The sequence below is a fragment of the Pleurodeles waltl genome, chromosome 1_1, assembly GCF_031143425.1.
Source record: "Pleurodeles waltl isolate 20211129_DDA chromosome 1_1, aPleWal1.hap1.20221129, whole genome shotgun sequence".
NCBI lineage: Eukaryota > Metazoa > Chordata > Amphibia > Caudata > Salamandridae > Pleurodeles > Pleurodeles waltl.
In genome coordinates, this window is record NC_090436.1 from 948,619,395 (window position 1) to 948,638,037 (window position 18,643).

An 18,643-nucleotide genomic window follows, 5' to 3' on the forward strand; every position below is an offset into this window, starting at 1 on the left:
TCATACCAAAACGTACTCAAATAAGGTGTTCAACCTCTACCCATTTAGGATGTGACCTAGCTAGAGACAACCACAAGTTGTTATCGCTAGAAGCTCCTCCCCTCTCCAAGCCCCTCCCACCAATGTGATGGATAAAAGGGGATGGAGTGTACAACATGTCCTGTTTTTTTTTTACCTGCTCATCGGTACGTGACCTATGAGCCTGTGTACCCCATATTAGATAAGCCTGGGGAGGCGAGGCCTCTCCAGGTCTGGGGTTCACAGTGGTTCTCCTCCTACTCCTAGTAAGTTGGATGCGTTGCTGGGCAACCATTGTTTTTCTTGTTCACAGTTTTCCAAAAGCGGGCCTTTTGGATTCCCTGGGGACGTCTTATTGACCCTGGGCGTGGGAGACTTGGTCTTCCCTTCATGTGGCTTCGGGTGTTTGGAGCAGCCCAGTGGTTGTGGCCAGGGTCTCTCCTTTTCGCTGCAGTGGGGAGGCTTGTCATTATTTAATGCACGCTGCAGGGTCGGGTACATCCTGGAAACGCGTGGTCTGTTTTGCCTCCAGTTGCGTTCCACCCCAACCTGGGTTGCTGGAGCTTACATGGTTCATGGAGCTGGCAGCATGTTCTTCGTCCTGAAGCAATACGTCTGGCTCAGCAAAGTTTTCTCCCTGTTGGGCACGGACATGCACATACTTTCCACCCTAGGGGGAGCTTGGTTGGATGCGCATTGGTTTTCTCAGTGGCTATCTGGCACGACAGCTGGGTGAGCTTGACTGCCTGGTCTCCATGTTCTGGTGTGGCTGGTTCTCATCTGCAGCTGTGCACCTTCAACCTCACGCTTGCGGTACCTTGTTGTTTTTCCATGCTGGTGAGTTTCGACCGACTGCATGTCTTTTATGTGACTTTGGCTCTCTCTTGTGGATGAGGGAGCTTATGTTTCTCTTGGCGCCTGCACCTCTGTTTAGGTCTAGCGTTAGCGTTCGGCCTGCTGTATACTAAAGTATACAATAGAGTGAGTTCCAGCGTTTTGGTTTGTTAGTTGCAGTGTTCTTAAAAAATCCTTGCTTGCTAGTGGTCAGTTCTGCCTCTTTGTCCTGCCTTTTTTCACTTTGGGAGCAGCACAAAGTACTGTGTAATTATGCTATATCATGTTTATATCTTCTGAAGGGGACTTTTTCTTTCAGTATTGGCTGTTTGCCTTGCACTGTGGGTCTGTGTTCAGTCCCTCCTCCCCACCAGCTCCCTCTGTTAACCTAAACCAACATCAGAGGGGGGCTTTTCCAGGGCCAGCTTGCTCTTGCTCTTGCTCTCTTCCTCTTGTTATTTTCAGTCTGTGTGGCAATAAAAGTCCAGTCAGTAATTTACAACGCTATGAGCTCTAACTCGAGTAAACACGAGACTATTGCATTCCAAATGCTTGTGTTTTACTGCAGCATTCCATCCCTCCCAACTCTTCATGTGCTAACTTTTACACTGCTCATTTAAGCTGAAGCTTTTTGCGGTTTTGAGCAATTTCATAAAGTTTTCCTTTTTCGACGTGACTAAAACTTTTAAGGTATATGCAAAACCTCATTGTCAGTCCACCTCTGTGAAGTGTTTGCGAGTTGAGCCAAACCTGCAGCTGCCCTCTTACCCCAGCACGGTGCCCACTCCTGAACTCTCCCGTGAGCCCAGAGCACGAGCAGTCCAGGCCATGCTTGTTAGTGCCAATCTGCACTCACATTCCCTGGCTCTCCGGGCCCACAGGGATTAACCTTCTGGCAGCCTTCCTGAAGTGTTTGCGAGTCGGTGAGCCCAACAGTCATTATTTTGTAATTTTAAAAATGGATGCAAACTTTACTCCAAATTAATTCCTTAAAAAGTCAGTTTGTGCTTGCGATTCATTTTATAAATAAATTATTTCCTATTGTGTGTGCACGTTTGCAAATTATTTTATGTTTCTACTTTTTTTTTTTTTTACATATATATGTATATATATATATATATATATATATTTACACTCCAACAGGTCCACAGAAAAGGTGCGCTCTTAGTGTTGGTGCCAGCATCAGGGAAAGGACCTATTCCCAATAAATCTTCATGCCAGCTTAACATACAGGTTAAAGATGCCACACTCACAGAATTCTGTGATTAATCTTCTTTTATTCAACAAGAAAAAAAACCACCAAATAACACCAACGCGTTTCGACCTTCCAGGTCTTGATCACAGAAGGTCGAAACGCGTTGGTGTTATTTGGTAGGGTTTTTTCTTGTTGAATAAAAGAAGATTAATCACAGCATTCTGTGAGTGCGGCATCTTTAACCTGTATGTTAAGCTGGCATGAAGATATATATATATATATATATATATATATATATATATATATAAAAATACTGCTTCTGGGAGCTTGGTCTGGCTGGTTTGAACAGCTGTAAGGAGGCTGATCCCTCCAGGAAAACCCTCCCCTGCCACAGTGTCATGAGCTGGGTGATGCATGGCGCCTGAGAAAGCAAATTAACCCCAGCCCTTTCTCCATCTGTAGGGTCTGCTGACGAACTTCGAAGACTCAGCTAATTGGGAGTTCTTGTAACATAGAGTATTTCCATATTGCTTGGAAACTTCGTTTTACAAAGCTTCACCTGTGTTTTACAAATGTAGCCTTTTTTTGGGGGGGGCTTATTCTTGTTTGTTATTTTCATAAAAACACGTTCTGCGGAAGGCGTATGCCTATTATTTGGAACTTTCACAATTTCCGTGTGCTGCTCTGGCAATGTGAGTAACGTTTCATCTGCGGACTCTTATATGATAACGGTTATGTCCTAACTACATATAGCAGCATCAGCCTTAAGTCAGTTGTGTAATACGAGCTGCATTTCCTGAAGGAGCGTGACTTTTTTTTAACTACATGCACTTTGTATATGAAAAAGCCCGACTTGCTCCAAGCGCTGTAGTAAACAAGGCTGTAAATCATGATCTACGGCCGGGGGATGGTAATGAATTTGAAGTCCCATTGAGAGACTGCAGTCCATGGATAACAGCAAAGCTGTAAACCTTTGCCCTGGAGGAAGAAGTTAAAAGTCTGCCATAGTCTAATATGTGCTCTCAACACATTTCTTTTCAGCAGTGTCATGGCACCCCAGATAATGTTCTGCAGAAGGTAAATAGAAGTACTTTAATTATATGCAGGGCCACTGGAATTATGTGGCAGGAAAGGACCAAATTATGCGGCAGGGTTGACCAAAACCTCCAAATAAGCATTTACAATGCCAATCACTCTCTCAGCCAAATGTGAGACCTATTGCATTGCAAATGATTGTCTTCTTGTTGCTGTGGCTCAGTGATGTTGTGTTTATCAGTTTCATGTTCATCTTGCTCAGGTCCTCTGTAGTTATGCGACTGTGCGGCAGCAGCAGTTTTAACTTTTTTGTGGATTTGCCACATTTGCCCCTTACTCCGTAATCTGCTGCTTTTACCAAATTAAATGAAAACATATTTTTTTTTTGTTTCTAGCTCAGGCGGTTAAGGGGTTGCTGTGAAAGCTACAACACAATGCTCTGCAGTGACGGGCCATTTGAAGACATAGAGCAGTCGCCTTTCTGTTGCCTGTTGCTATGTTTGAGTGTTGCAGTGGGACTGCTGTGGTGCGGCCAATAGCCAGGCAGGATTACCGAATTTTACGATGACGACATGCTGCAGTGATACTGTTCTAGGATGTGATGCATTGTGCCCTAAACTTGACTATTTTTTCCTGCCTGTGGTTTGCTCAGCCCTGTCGCATAGCTTGTCCCTCTCCTGCTGCAGGATTCCTGTGGCCCTGGCCATTCCTCATTCTTGTGGGGCTGAGTGTGTAGTTACAGGTTTAGTATCTAGATTGTTGCCCTGATGTTGTCGAGGTACTTTGGGTCTGTGGCAGGGCCTAGTGCCTGTAATGGTCCTGACTAACCCATTTTGGAGGTTTGAGTTTGTCCTTGCTCTTCAGGCCAGTTTCTTATTTTCAATTTTTCTGGGGTCTTTGGAGCCACTGGCACTCCCGCTATTCCCAGTCTCCCTTGTTTTCTCTGCATGCATGAATGTAGTTCAGCCTTTGGTTTCTACCACTGCGCTTCAGCCTCCCTTCAGTTAGAGACAGCAGTTTAGCTCTGTAACTCCCTCTGCCCCATGCTTCCAGGCTGCTGGTACCTGTGTATGGAAGGGGCCTGGAACAGTGCTACCACCTGCGTTGTCCCTCAGCAGCAACTTGCAGTTGCTGGACGTCAACCATCAGGAAGCACAAACTTGGATAGGGATCCCCTTGCATGTCATGGGATGGCCTTCTTCAGCTGTTTCCCTGTGGTAGACGTCCTCCCTGATTTCTTTCCCAATTACATTCTTCCCCTCCTGAGTGCTTAGCAGTTTCCTTGGAGGTCCTGGATCGCCTATCATGTGTCTGGAAAGGTCCAGTGTTGGCAGATCTTCCCACTTTTCTTGCTGTGCCTCTGTCCTCTACCCGAGGGAGATGTGGAGTTTTCTTTTTTTATAGAAGATTAATTGCCTGCTTTCCAATTTGGTTTGCGGTCTTTCTGCAGTTTGTGCAGCCTCTGCTTGTGTATCCTTTGGGTCAGTCTTCCACTCCTTGTGTGTTGCTCTCCTCTGTAGCGGTCTCTTTCTGTCTTCCACTGGCTTTTGTCTACTGCCAGTTGTATTAGCCCTTTTTTATCACTGTTTGTACGCCCCCCCTGCTGTTCTGCTTAGCTACTTCTGTCAGTGCTCTCCTCCCTGTGTTTCTGTCCAGGTTCCCAATTCCGGAGTGTTCGAGGGTGGATGGACTCTCGCATCGATGGCCTTCACTTCTTTTATATGCCTTTCCTCCTTTCCCTTGTCCCCCAGACTCCTGGCTCCTGTTTGGAGGAGTCTGAGCTTCCAGGGTTTCCATTGCTTGGACCTCCCCTTCAGTCTTCTGTTTCAGCTTGGGATCTTCCTCTCATGCTCAGGGACTTGCTCTCTTCACCTTTTGAGCCATTGGAGTGTGTCACCATTACGTTTCTCCCTTCAATGGTCTCCCCTGTTCTTCGACTACAAGCATTGATTTTGACCTCCATTTTTTCTGGCTCCCTCTACTCCTGGGGAGGTAGTGTGGCTCTCCTTCGCTGTTGTTTGGGTGGTGTTCCGCTCTTTGTCCGGTACAAGTGGTTTTTGGATGTTGCAAGAGTTTCTGTGTTCTATGTTTTTGTTTTCTCCATCATGGTCTGCAGGCTTCCTCTCCTGCCCTACGTCAGAGGAGTTGGTCTCTGCTTGCTATACTTTGTGCCTCACCAATCAGGCACTTGCCTGGTGAGATATGGAGGACTTCTCCTCGTCCTCTTCTGCTGCTGGTGTTTCTATTGTAGCCCTTTGTATGGCAGCTTCCTCTGTTTTCCATCATCCTTCTTTCCCGTTCGCATCTGGAGATGGGAATCTCTTTAGGTTCTGGGGTAGGGGTTCTGACTGCGTCCCTGCCTCGTTCCTTAGACTTGATGTTTATTATCCTCTCTTGGTTTGCAATGACTTCAGTGCTTTCTTTTGCATTTCCAAGAGTAGTTTTTCTTTTTTTTTGGGGGGGGGGGGGGGAAATTCAGGTTGTGCTGGCCTTGCTATGGTATTTCCTCATTTGAGTAAGTTTTTGTACGAGATAAAGGTTGAGGAGATAATGGTTCGATTACTTACCAGTAATCTTCATTACTCCAATACCTTTTTCTCAGACCAATACTTACGACCTTCCCTCCCAGCACCCACTCCACTCCCTGAATCCTCATGTTGGTTTGGGACATACAGGTCATGTTGTAGACTCCATCCCCTTTTATCCACCATGTTGGGAGGGGCATGGAGGGGGAGGAGCTTCTAGCGCTAAAAACTTGTGATTGGCTCTAGCTAGGTCACATGGTGCTTGGGTAGAAGTTGAACACCTCATTTGAGTAAAGTATTGGTACGAGAAAAATGTTTTCGGAGTAATGAAGATTACCGGTAAGTATTCGAACCATTATGCAGCATAATTTACGTTTTCTTGATGAGTCAACCCTCCTGCATAATTTGGCCCTCTTCTGCCGGGTAATTCCAGTGGCCCTGCTTAAAGATTTATGGTGGCAAAGATGTATTCTTATTGAGAGGTAATGTAGGGGTGTTATCAGCTGAGTTATGGCATAAATAGAGATACTTATACAAATGCTTGCATTAGGTTCAGTTTGATTGCTAAAAGCTATATTTTGTAGGAATTGTATCTCAAACACTGCACCATTTTACAGCAGCCTAGCTTAGACTCTGTGTAATGCAAGGTGTAGGAGGCTGGACTGGTTTGTAGTGGGTACCTTAGGCACTTACACCTTATACCAGGTCCAGTTATCCCTTGTTAGAGAAATGTAGTCAGTGTTCTAGCAGCTTAGGCTGTTAAAGGTAGCTGTAGTAGAGCAGCTTAGGCTGAACTAGGAGACATGCAAAGCTCCTGCAATACCTCTATAGTTACACAGTACGTATACACAATAAAAGACAATACTCAGTGTTACCAAAAATAAAGGTACTTTATTTTAGTGACACAAGGCCAAAAATATCGTAGAGGCAATACTCCTTCTGGAGGTAAGTATTATACACAATATATACACTAGAGACCAAAATCAGGTAAGTAAATACTCACATAGTAGTGCAAACAGTAGAAAATACCATAGAATGCAATAGGAAGAAATAGGCCTAGGGGCAACACAAACTATTTACTAAGAAAGTGTAATGCGAATCACGAATTCCCCCGTAGGCAAGTGTAGTGTGTAGAGGGGTGCTGGGAGTGTAAGAAAACCACAAAGATGAGTATAATACCCCACTGCAGAGCCCAGGAAAGTAGGAGTGAAGTACTGCAAGTTTCCTCAGGACACAAGAGTTATTGCAAGAACCAAGCAAGACTGTAAGCAACAAATGGTGGATTCCTGGACCTGAAGACCTGTGAAGAGAGGAGACCATGTCCAGAAGTCCCAGAAGTTTCCAGGAAGGGTAGGAGCCCCTGCCAACCTAGAAGATGGTGCAAAAGAGGATTCTCCGGTTAGAAGAAGTCTGTAGAAGAGCACCAAAGAAGATGGCTGCGGGTTCCTGCATGATGCAAAGGATGTCCCACGTCAAGATTTTGGATGCAGGTGAGCTGCAGTGCTGGATTCGTCCAACAAGCCTTCGTTGAATGTCGTGGTTTGCATCAAAATGGTGCTGCCTGGACCCAGGAGGGACCTGGGGGCCTCAACTTGGACTGAGGAGGAAGAGGGAGCTCCCAACACTGGAGGGAACCCACAGATGACCAGGCAGCACCCACGGAGGTCCCAGCACACTGGTACAAAGAAGGTGCAAATTGTGGTTGCTGCAGCACTACAAAAGAAGGTCCCATGTCCCCAGAGAACAACTCAGCGAGTTGGGCGTCACAGGATGGAGTGCTGGGTACCTGGGCCACGCTGTGCATGAAGGATTCCCAGGAGAGGAGTCACAGAGAACCAGTCGTCGTCTTAGACGGTGCCTGCTGGAGCAGGGAAGTGAATCTGTCACTCCACAGGAGATTTCTTGGGTCCTTCTGGTGCAGGGTGAAGACAGGGAGTCCTGAGAGCATGCACACCTTGGAAACTGTTGCAGTTGCTGGCTGGAGCTGACGTTGCAGAGTCAAAGTAACCTTCTTGGATACTTTGTTGCAGTTACAGCTGTTCCTGGAGCAGTCTGCGGTTGATCCGACAGTCAGAGGATGAAGCAGGAGTTGCAGAGGATTCCTGGTTGAAACATGCAAGCTGAATCTGAAACGAACCCACAGGAGTGGCCCTAAATAGCCCTGAGAGGGGGATTGGCTACCTACCCAGGTATGCACCTATCAGGAGGGGTCTCTGACGTCACCTGCTGGCACTGGCCACTCAGAGATCTCCAGAGTGTCCCCGCACCTTGGAGAACAAGATTGCTAATGCCAGGGACACCCTGGAGGAGCTCTGGGCACCACCCCTGGGGTGGTGATGGACAGGGGTGTGGTCACTGAACCGGTGTAGACTGGCTTATGCAAGGAGGGCACCATCTGTGCCCTTCAAATCATTTCTAGAGGTTCTGGGAGGCTACCCCTCCCCATCCCGTTACACCTATTTCCAAAGGGAGAGGGTGTAACACCCTCCTCCAAAAGGAAATGCTTTGTTCTGCCTTCCTGGGACTGAGCTGCTCAGACCCCAGGAGGGCAGAACCCTGACTGTGAGGTGGCAGCAGCTGTAGCTGCAGTGCAAGCCTCAGAGAGCTGGTCTGGCAGTACTGGGGGTACATGGTGGAGCCCCCAGGGTGCATGGGATTGTCTCTCCAATACCAGATTTGGAATGGGGGGCAATTCCATGATCTTAGACACCTTACATGGCCATATTCGGAGTTACCATTGTGAAGCTACATATAGGTATTGAGCTATATGTAGTGCACACGTGTAATGGTATCCCCGCACTTACGAAGTCTGGGGAAGTGGCCCTGGACAGTGTGGGGGCACCTTTGCTAGTGTAAGGGTGCCCTCACACTTAGTAACTTTGCACCTAGCCTTCAGTAAATGAAGGATAGACATATAGGTGACTTATAAGTTACTTAAGCGCAGTGAAAATGGCTGTGAAATAGTGTGTGCACTATTTCACGCAGGCTGCAGTGGCAGTCCTGTGAAAGGGTTCTGAGTGCCTTACAGGTGGCAAAAGAAATGCTGCAGCCCATAAGGATCTCCTGGAAACCCAATGCCCTGGTTACCTAGGTACCATATACTAGGGACTTATAAGGGGGGGTCCAGTGTGCCAATTGGAATTGGAATATGAAGTCACTAAACTATAGTGATTAATTTGGAAGCAGAGAGAGCAAACGTACTGAAGCTCTGGTTAGCAGAACTTCAGTGAGACAGTTAAGCACTACTGACAACACACACATTAGGCCACAAACTATGAGCACTGGGTTCCTGACCAGCAGGATCCCAGTGAGACAGGCAAAACATACTGACAAACGGGTAGGAATTGGGGGTAACATGTCAAAAAAGTAGGTACTTTCCTACACAAGGTTACAATAATAACTTACACATTCACAGTGCTTTCTGTCACAGACTGGACCCTGGCAGCACCATAAGTGCAAATGTCACTATTCCCCAGTGTGCCAATTAGAGTTCAGTTATGTGTTATTCAGGTTTCACACAAACAGACCTCTGCAGTTATGGTATTTGCCAACCTAAAAGTGTACATAGTTTAACTTTTATTTTTCAATTAAGCTGTGTGTGCATTATTTTATATGCAGTCAGCTGACAGTGAACAAACAAAATATTCAAACTATTTAGTTATTTTCTTTTCAGCCACCGTCTTGGCACTGTTGCCCCCCTCCCCAGCCCCCTACAGCACTCCGAATCTCAGTTCCCATTCTTTTTCACTTTTCAAGGGCTGCGTGCAAATGAAGACAGCCTGGAAATGGCGAAAATGAAAAAGGCTCCAGTTCCAGGCCATCTTCATTTACATGTAATTGCAGAGAAATGTGTGCCCCCCTTGTAAAACACACGGGGCACCTCAGGGAGACGCGCCCCACAGTGTGAAGACCTCTGCACTGGGCCCTGAATTATGGATTGGTAAGTGTCTCAGTTTGCAGCAGAGCACATCAAGAGAAGTGCCCAGACAGGACAGTGTGATCGAATTTACTAAAAAATGCCCTGACGGTAGTGGATTAGTGAAAACAGTGCTATATTTGTAAGCACAGCTACATTTTTCACTAGAAGCAGGTCAGCAAACATCCGAAGAGGAGGGCAGGGATCCCCAATAAATGGGTGCAGTGTGTTACTGGAATTGAACACTGTGATTCCACCAGCGCAAAATATGTTCCTCATGATCCATATTATACAAAGGTCTACATAAGCATTTGTGAACTCTTATGTAATACCACAGTACCCTAAGTCTGCCTGCAAACAGCAGGCATAAGTACCACTTTCAGCCCCAGGTCTGCTTCTATATTATGACCAAGATGTGCATTATAACATCATCATACCTTTGCTTATCCTTTGCCCATTGCCCCCACGTGCTGTTTGGGGCAGTCAACGACCCAACAGTGAACGTCCACCCTTCTGACAAAATGTGTGTGTGCATCACATTACCTGAACAGGCAGCAGAAGGCGACTTGTGAAGCACTACTCCATGGCTGTGCCCCCATGACATTTCAAAGCTGCTGTGGCCTTGATGCAATCCCACTCTGCCACCACCAGTTTCGCCATCTCTGATGCAGCCCAGAACAAGAGGTCGTTAACATTAAAATATATGAGTCCAGCCATAGTAATGAAGGCAGGGCCTTAGTCATCATCAAGGGCTTGTTCAAGCATGGGCTGTACTTACTCACGTTTTCAATAAGAAGACTTATTTTGAGGTGCCTAATTTGATGTTGTTTCACCACTCCCCTAGTTTTCCTTTTCTGGTAGATTCCCTCAGAAATGGCCCAATACTTGCGACACAATACTATAGTACAAGGAAAAACGAAGAGGGGAACTTTTTCTCTTTTTCACTTCATTTTTCCTTATTTGCTCCCACCACCAACCCCATGCCCAGTCTGTATGTTGTCACACAGGCGTCTTCTGCACTGTAAGTTTCCACCCTTAGACACTGAACTTAGAGAGAAATATGGCACAAGTATGAGAAACAATAGACGTTATGTTAATCATTTACAACCAGGGCCACTGTTGGACATGTCAGCTCTTGGCATGGATTCCCCTGTCTTTTTGCTCCTGACCTCCTGTTTTTTTATCCTATGCTGAATTTTGTTTTAGCTGGCTTTAGGACTCTGGGAACTTTCCCACTGCTGACTAGTGCTAAAGTGCAACTGCTCCCTATCTAAATGGTATTGGTGATTGGTTTTTCCATAATTGACATATTTTATTTACTAGTATGTTCCTAGTATAGTGCACCCTGTGTGCCCAGTGCCTGGGCATCAAATGCTACTAGTGGGCCTGCAGCACTAGTTGTGCCACCCACATGAGTAGCCATGTAAACATGTCTCAGACCTGCCACTGCAGTGTCTGTGTGTGCAGTTTTAAACTGCCACTTCGACCTGGCAAGTTCATCCACGTGCCAGGCCAAACCTTCCCTTTTACTACATGAAAGTCACCCGAAGATAGGTCCGAGGCATCCCTATAGGCAGGGTGCAGTGTAGTTAAAAGGTAGGACATGTACTGGTGTGTTTTACATATCCTGAGAGTGAAATACTGTGAAAATCGTTTTTTCACTATTGTAAGGACTATCTCTCCATAGGGTAACATGAGGATGGCCTTGAAATATCTTTTAAGTGCAATTTCCTATTGGGAACAGATAGAGATATGAGGTTTGTGGGTCTCTGAACTCACAATTTAATAATACATCTTCTGCCTGTGGAATATGCTTCTGGGCCAGGATGACAGTTGGGCTGTTTGTGAATTCACTCTAGGCAGTCACACAAAGAGAGCTTAGGTGTGCTGTTCATATCCTGATGGGTCTTCCTGAGTAAGGGTGGTGGGAGAAGCTGGCACTTGCACTTGAGTAAGGATGTGCCTGTTCTTGCACAAAGCAGTCTCTAACCCCTGGGAGTGTGTCTGGGGTCAGGACAGGAAAGGCAGGGTCTTGTGCACTACTAAGGACTTTCTTTGAAGTTTGCCTACTTGAAAGACAAAAAATGGGTATAGGTACTGGACCTCTGACCCTACAAACATAGAATCCTTTTGGAATGAGGACATTACCAGGAAGAAGAGCTGGATGCTGTAGGAGGGACTGCCACTCTGCCTGTTGCTTTGCTGTGCTGGGCGGCTGCTTTTGTCCTGGAAGTGAAAGGACTGGACATTGCTTTCTACATCCTGTTACCAAAGGTTCTCCAAGCACTTGGACTGAGCTTGCCTACTGTTAAGGAGTCTCAGAGATATCAAAGACTTCCTGTGCCAGCACCTGGGCTCTCTTGCTGAGAGTCCTGACTTGCCAAGTTGTGCCATATCCAGTTCCTGGGCATTTGGGAGTTGAGTTCAGGTGTAACCAGGAAAAAGCCAAGCACATCGACTCCAGTGTGACTTCGCAACCGGCGTCACAGCCCAACTCCGTTCCGCTGCCTGCACCAAAGCTGTGGTCCCCATTGAGAGCAGAGACCATGACTGACACCTCAGGCCTGACACTGCTGCAGCGCCTGCAAAGTCCTGCAACATCGTGAGTCCTGAGTGCCATGTCACCTGCCTCCGACTCTGTGCCTGTGACACCTGACTCCGACTCTGCCACAGCACCTGTGGCCTGTAGGAAAGTACCATCTTGCCTGGCATGTTACCCTCATTTTTACTGTATGTATGTTTGTTTTTGCCTAGGTGTCACTGGGATCCTGTGCTCATAAAGTATGCCCTGTATGTGTTCCCTGTGTGGTGCCTAACTGTATCACTGGGGCTCTGCTAACCAGGACCTCAGTGTTTATGCTCTCTCTGCTTTTAAAATTGTCACTGCAGGCTAGTGACTCATTTTATCAATTCTCATTGGCACACTGGAACACCCATATAATTCCCTTGTATACGGTACCTAGGTACCCAGAGTATTCGGGTTCCAGGAGATCCCTATGGGCTGCAGCATTTCTTTTGCCACCCGTAGGGAGCTCAGACAATTCTTACACAGGACTGCCACTGCAGCCTGAGTGAAATAACGTCCACGCTATTTCACAGCCATTTTACACTGCACTTAAGTAACTTATAAGTCACCTATATGTCTAACCCTCACTTAGTGAAGGTTAGGTGCAAAGTTACTTAGTGTGTGGGTACCTTGGCACTAGCCAAGGTGCCCCCACATTGTTCAGGGCAAATTCCCCGGACTTTGTGAGTGCGGGAACACCATTACACGTGTGCACTACATATAGGTCACTACCTATATGTAGTGTCACTATGGTAACTCCGAACATGGCCATGTAACATGTCTAGGATCATGGAATTGTCACCCCAATACCATCCTGGTATTGGGGTGACAATTCCATGCATCCCCGGGTCTCCAGCATAGAGCCCGGGTACTGCCAAACTAACTTTCCGGGGTCTCCACTGCAGCTACTGCTCTTCCAACCCCTCAGACAGGTTTCTGCCCCCCTCAGGCCTGGGCAGCCTGGTCACAGGAAGGCAGAACAAAGGATTTCCTCTGAGAGAGGGTGTTACACCCTCTCCCTTTGGAAATAGGTGTGAAGGGCCTGGGACGAGTAGCCTCTCCTGGCCTCTGGAAATGCTTTGAAGGGCACAGATGGTGCCCTCCTTGCATAAGCCAGTCTACACTGGTTCAGGGATCCCCCCAGCCCTGCTCTGGTGTGAAACTGGACAAAGGAAAGGGGAGTGACCACTCCCCTGACCAGCACCTCCCCAGGGAGGTGCCCAGAGCGCCTCCAGTGTGTCCCAGACCTCTGCCATCTTGGATGCAGAGGTGTGAGAGCACAATGGACAGCTCTGAGTGGCCAGTGCCAGCAGGTGATGTCAGAGACCCCTCCTGATAGGTGCTTACCTTTCTCAGTAGCCAATCCTCCTCTGTGGGCTATTTAGGGTCTCTTCTGTGGGCATCTCGCCAGATAACGAATGCAAGAGCTCACCAGAGTTCCTCTGCACTTCCCTCTTTGACTTCTGCCAAGGATCGAACGCTGACTCCTCCAGGATGCCTGCATAACCGCAACAAAGTAGCAAGAAGACTACCAGCAACATTGTAGCGTCTCATCCTGCTGGCTTTCTCGACTGTTTCCTGGTGGTGCATGCTCTGAGGGCTGTCTGCCTTCACCCTGCACTGAAAGCCAAGAAGAAATCTCCTGTGGGTCGACGGAATCTTCCCCCTGCCAACGCAGGCACCAAGCTTCTGCATCACCGGTCCTCTGGGTCCCCTCTCATCCTGACGAGCATGGTCCCTGGAACACAGGATCTGGGTCCAATTGTCTTCGACAGACCAGTGGCCCTTCTGTCCAAATTTGGTGGAGGTAAGTCAGGTAAGTTCAGGTGCTTCAGCAGGTGCTGCCTGCTTCTGCGTGGGCTCTCCATATTGCTGAGCACCCCCTCTGTCTCCTCCTCCAGGGGGCGACCTCCTGGTCCTTCTTGGGCCCTAGCAGCACCCAAAATCCTCAACCATGACTCTTGCAGCTAGCAAGGCTTGTTTACGGTCTTTCTGCGTGGAAACAACTCTGCATTCTCCAGCACACCGTCGGACATCTTCTGACCAAAGTAAAAGTTCCTGGCACCTTCTGTTGTTGCAGAATCTTTGGCTTCTTCCACCCGGAGGCAGCCCTTTTGCACCTTCATCCGGGGTTTAGTGGGCTCCTGCCCCCCTGGACACTTGCGTGACTCTTAGACTTGTCCTCTTTCTTTACAGGTCCTCAGGTCCAGGAATCCATCTTCAGTGTTTTGCAGTCAGTTGTTGTCCTTGCAGAATCCCCTATCTCGACTTTACTGTCTTTCTGGGGTAGTAGGGTAACTTTACTCCTACTTTTCAGGGTCTTGGGGTGGGGTATCTTGTTAGTGTTTTCTTACACTCCCAGCGACCCTCTACACACTACACTAGGCCTGGGGTCCATTCGTGGTTCGCATTCCACTTTTGGAGTATATGGTTTGTGTGGCCCCTAGGCCTATTTCTCCCTATTGCATTCTATTGTGATTCTACATTGTCTGCACTACTTTTCTAACTGTTACTTACCTGATTTTGGTTTGTGTGCATATCTTTTGTGTATATTACTTACCTCCTAAGGGAGTATATCCTCTGAGATACTTTTGGCATATTGTCACTAGAATAAAGTACCTTTATTTTTGGTAACTCTGAGTATTGTGTTTTCTCATGATATAGTGCTATATGATATAAGTGGTATAATAGGAGCTTTGCATGTCTCCTAGTTCAGCCTAAGCTGCTCTGCTATAGTTACCTCCATCAGCCTAAGCTGCTAGAACACCTCTATTCTACTAATAAGGGATAACTGGACCTGGCACAAGGTGTAAGTACCACAAGCCAGGCCAGCCTCCTACATGGCCCCATGGTGTGACTGTGACACCGTGAAGTCGACACCTCGCATCTTGACCTGCTGGATTCATCGACCCCATTGGATCATAAGGAACCGACGTCTCACCACCGAAGCAGCATTATCTCCCCTGCAACCATAAGGAACTGATGCGTCACCTCCCCTGCCTAGCAGTAAGGAACCATCGCCTTATCTCTCTGGTAGCAGTAAGAAACTGATGCCGCACTGGCTCCAGTGACGCCTCACCTTCACGACTCTGTGCAACGTCTTTGTTTCCTCATTTTCCAAGGTACTATACCTGGGGTCCGTGCCACTCCATTGCGGGTCCCCACTCACCCGCAAGTGGCATCAGACTGTTGGGATTGACTCCGTCAAGATGTTGTGATAGCCCTAGTTCGAGCTATTGTGCTTCTGTTTTACTAAGATTTAGGGCATCAATATGGGGTTGCAGTGATGGTCGGACCGCCACTAATGTGGCTGTCCGGCAGCCATATTACGAACGTGGCGGTCAGAATGTTTGTCGTTATGGTCTTGTTTTATTCAGATAAATATTGGCTAATTGTCTAATCTGGTGTGGAGTACGTTTCCAATGTTTTTACTGTGTTACTCGGTATGTGTAAAAATACTTTAAACATTGCCTCTGGAATAAGCCTGAATGCTCGTGCCAAGCTACTAAGGGGGTGAACAGGGATTATCTTAGCTGTGTGGCTCCCTTACCTTGGCTAGAGTGAGGGTCCCTATGTGGACACGGTGCAAACCACTGCAAACTAGAGTTCCCAGTTCTAACAGCCGGATTAAGACCTTTAGAGGCTCTAAGCATTTAAACGATTTTGGTGCCCTCCATGTATATCTAATTCAAAATATAAACAATAATAAATCATAAAATAAAATGTTATTTTTTCGAAATGAAACAAAACTAACAGTAAGATGGAAAATAATGTTTATTTTTGTATTCTTTCACTTTATTTATAATTATAAAAGTTTCTCCTAAGTTTTCTAATTGAAAAGTCTTTGATCAGATCCTCAAAACTAATCTTACATAACACATCTGCTTTTATACTTTGTAGCAATAAGACATCCATCCAGTTTGACTTGTTGCATAGTTGTTCTGTTGGGATTTTTAATATACTTCAACTGGGAAAATGAACTCTCAGCTGAGCATTATTGTTAAAAATATACCAAAGCAAATGTCTACATTTGGAAAGGCACACTCATGTTATAAAATTCAGCATGACTGAATCCTGTTTTTACATTTTTTGTTGCATTGAATTTATGATGCACATATGAGTGAAACTGCTGACGCTCAGCTGAGAGATTAGTGTTCAAGTCCTCTGGGTAAGCATCAATCAGCTTTTGACAACACTGAGAATACCTTTCAATTTCAGTGGATGATGAAGTGACATTATGTGGCACATCACTTAGAAAAGAATATCACTCTGCTATTTGTATATCTCTCCTCTTCTTCTCATCTCAGTTTCAAGTTTGTCAACAATTGTGTAAAAAGGTGGTGATACAAAATGTATTTCTGTCATTCAGATATACTTCTGGTGCAGCATCTCTATCATTGGCTAGCTTCTTTCTAATACATTTGCAAGTCTGAGCTGCCTTGTAATCAACATCTGGTAGCATTTCCTTTGTAGCTGCTTCATATCTTTCAAATTCATCTTGTTAAGTGCACAGATGGTCAGCTAATGAACCATACAGATCTGCACGAGTCAGAATCAACTACCAGATTAAAATGTTGTTGTATTCCCCAAAATAATGCATATCATTAACCCCTGTAATTACTATTTTATTATGTTTTTAATATATATATAATTTTTTCATTTAATGTGGGAGCCCCTTTTTGTGGAACCTGGTTGAGCTGCACCATTTGCAGTTTTGCACCATATGGTCCATGATGAATCCGGCAATGGAAATTTCTGTGGCGCCCCCCTTCCATTGGTGCCCTAAGCACATGCTTATTTTCCTTAAAGGTTAATCCAGCCGTATTTACAACATATTTACTATGGTGAATTAGACTGAATTTACCCAGCAGCGATTTGTCTTCTTTTTTCAATGAAAGCTTAGGGCAATCAGTACCCAACATTTAAGGTTTGTCTGGATGTTTCAGAAAGCGGTAGCATTATTATTCTTAAATCTATCAGTAAATTTATATAGCTTCAAGTCATACCACCTTCTCCAAGTTATTCTAGATGGATCAGATTGAAATGTATGTGCATTACAAGAAGCAGGCAGTATTCTTTCTACAGTGCAATAATGTTAAAAAATGTGTTAGCACATTCTGGCGAAAGCAGATTGACTCATCTTGAACTGATACAGCAGCTTGATTTTTTGTTTGCAACCTACTCCAATAAACTTAAGATTTTAATAGCAACACTGAGTAATGGATTTGTAATATCAGCCCTTATTGACATAAGTGCCTAATTTACCTCAATCAATATAACCTCTTTTTCCTCTATGCCGCAGGTGGTACAATGATTTCTGTGTAATCTTCCTGCTCTCATGGCTACAGGTATCTTCAATATTTCCACTTGTTCCCCTTCCATGGTTTTAGATGCATCATTCATACTCACTATGAATTGTGCAGCCATGTCCAGGGTTTGCACAGGTATTACTTTGAATGTCCCTCATTTGTTGACTTTTCCAAGAGATATAGCTTCAATTTGAAAAAGACCCTCTTCTAAAGGAGGTATCGAGAATGGGTTTGGATCTGACACCCCTTCTCTAATGTACCTTGAATAACATGCTAAACATGGTAACAAAAAAAACAGAGAATAGAAATAAGTTCAAGATAGTGTGAATAGCAGGGGCAGCATTAACTCACGGGGAAGCTACTAGCCAGTCCTTGTCAGAAATTTGCAGAATGTCGTATTTGGCAAAATAAACATTTAATTTGGAGGAATTTAACATCTATCTGCGTAATTTCAAACTCTGCTTGTTAACGTAAGAATAAGAGGAGGTGCGATCTGTGAAGATTAACCTGGCTAATTTAGAGAAGGCTATTGCCATCGAAGTTTTATACATATTTTCATTGGCATGTAATTCTTATTTGAAGGTGGTCATTAACTGTGGGACTGGGAGCGACTCCTGCAACACGAGAGAAGCTATCATTAATATCTCTCTCAAGTAAGATGAAGATTTCACACAACTTGTATTGCATCGACCTGCCTGCTTTTTGAGCTTTGATCCCAAGATCATAAGAAAGGGCTAGGCATCTGGAGTACATAGATGTGTTGTTTATTTGGATCAGTAAAGATTTACGTGAGGACAAGTACTTCAGATCTCTTAAATTGTTTTGATATCACTTAGATTTATATTGCTCTATTTACGGTGGCCCTGGCCGATGAAGAGAAGACTTTAGGGGGTCATTCTGACCCCGGCGGTCTTAGACCGCCGGGGCCAGGGTCGGCGGGAGCACCGCCGACAGGCCGGCGGTGCCCCGCAGGGCATTCCGACCGCGGCGGTAAAGCCGCGGTCGGACCGGCAACACTGGCGGTCTCCCGCCAGTGTACCGCCGCCCTTTGGAATCCTCCAAGGCGGCGCAGCTAGCTGCGCCGCCGAGGGGATTCCGACCCCCCCTACCGCCATCCAGTTCCCGGCGGTCCGCCCGCCGGGAACCGGATGGCGGTAGGGGGGGTCGCGGGGCCCCTGGGGGCCCCTGCAGTGCCCATGCCACTGGCATGGGCACTGCAGGGGCCCCCGTAAGAGGGCCCCTACA

General features: G+C 46.2%; 1 protein-coding gene across 1 annotated transcript in view; it reads right to left on the reverse strand.

Moving 5' to 3' along the window:
- LOC138304205 (alcohol dehydrogenase 1-like) overlaps positions 1–18,643 on the reverse strand; it is a 470,989-nt gene that overhangs the window by 142,164 nt on the left and 310,182 nt on the right. The window lies entirely within an intron of this gene.